Below are 1,075 nucleotides of genomic sequence, written 5' to 3'. Positions count from 1 at the left end.
TGTGGCCTAATGTGATTTTAAATCTAGGTCTCACTTTTCTGGTGTGTTTGGATATTCAATGTTTGCTTTGGTGGGAGAATTGGGCTCTGATGATACCATATAGTCTTGGTTTCTGTTGCTTGTGTTCCTGCGCTTGCCTCTCGTCATCAGGTTGTCTCTAGTATTACCTTGTTCTGCTATTTCTGACAGTGCCTTGATTGTCCAATAGGCCTGTGTGTCAGGAGTGCTGTAGACCTGTTTTTCTGTTTTCTTTCAGCCAGTTATGGGAACAGAGTGTTCTGCTTTCAGGCGTGTAGTCGCTCCTGTCCACTGGCTTTCATCTGGTCCTGTGGGCATGTGTCCTGAGTACACCAGGCAGGTCACTTGAAGCAGAAAAGTTGGTCTTACCTCTCTCTGGTCTTGGGTCTGAAGTCACTCCTTGAGGCTAGGTTTCAGCTCTCCGCAAGGGCAGCAACCAGAAGGGCCTGACCCTACTTCTGGGTCCCTGTGCCCAGGGGGTCCTGATGATGCTAAGGTGTTTTCCTCTAGAGTCAGAAATGAAGGCAGAGAATAGTCTCCTCTGGTTTCCCAGATGTGTCTGCCTCTCTGAACGTCTATCTCTCCCTCCCACGGGATTTGGGTGCAGGAAGCTGTTTGATTGGGTCTGTTCAGATCCAGGCACAGTCTGGACCGCAGGGCTCCTGCAGCTTGACTGCCCCTATCTTCCTGTGCCCAGAGGCCCTATACAGTTTCCTTTTGGGCCAGGGATGTGGGCAAAGGTGGGCAGAAGTGGCGGTCTCTACTGCCCTGCAGTCTCAGGATTGCCCACACATCTGGACAATGAGCTCTCCATCCATCCATACATACATCCATACATACACATACATATTTAATTATAACAAGAAAAGTATATTAATAACAGGAATTTCCTAAAATTAAATCTCCTCGGCATTGCCTAAAGAAACAATTCTGTCATTAACTTTAATAGTCCATGACAGAGCCATCTCAGGAAGATCAACTGCTAGTTTTCAGCTTCTTCTTGATATCTCCTGACAATATTTCTTGTATCCCAATCCCTAATCTCTCCAGAACTTTT

The sequence above is a fragment of the Rattus rattus genome, chromosome 10 (genome assembly GCF_011064425.1).
Source record: "Rattus rattus isolate New Zealand chromosome 10, Rrattus_CSIRO_v1, whole genome shotgun sequence".
Classification (NCBI taxonomy): Eukaryota; Metazoa; Chordata; class Mammalia; order Rodentia; family Muridae; genus Rattus; species Rattus rattus.
The sequence above is the reverse complement of the archived record's forward strand: the minus strand, read 5'-3'. Positions refer to the sequence as shown.